General features: G+C 65.6%; 1 protein-coding gene across 1 annotated transcript in view; it reads right to left on the bottom strand.

Moving 5' to 3' along the window:
* Positions 1 to 224, bottom strand: part of POM121 (POM121 transmembrane nucleoporin) — a 30757-nt gene that overhangs the window by 27057 nt on the left and 3476 nt on the right. The window lies entirely within an intron of this gene.

Raw genomic sequence — 224 nt, 5'->3', positions numbered from 1 at the left:
ACCCCCCCTCCCAGGGCCGTGGCTAACGAGCCCAGAGACTCTCTTGCTTCAACACCGCTTAACTCCCCTCCACATCCCGTGGAGCGCAAAGTCTGGCCATCCCAAACTGAATCCGCCCTGGGAGCAAGCGGCCTCCAGGCTCGTTACAGCCTGGCCGAGAAGACGGGGAGGGAGGACGCTGCTGGTCAGACGCCGGCTCTTGCCTTCGGGCGGCACAGCCCGAG

This window comes from Pygoscelis adeliae, unplaced genomic scaffold (assembly GCF_000699105.1).
Source record: "Pygoscelis adeliae isolate BGI_AS28 unplaced genomic scaffold, ASM69910v1 Scaffold325, whole genome shotgun sequence".
Lineage (NCBI taxonomy): Eukaryota > Metazoa > Chordata > Aves > Sphenisciformes > Spheniscidae > Pygoscelis > Pygoscelis adeliae.
The sequence above is the reverse complement of the archived record's forward strand: the minus strand, read 5'-3'. Positions and strand labels throughout refer to the sequence as shown.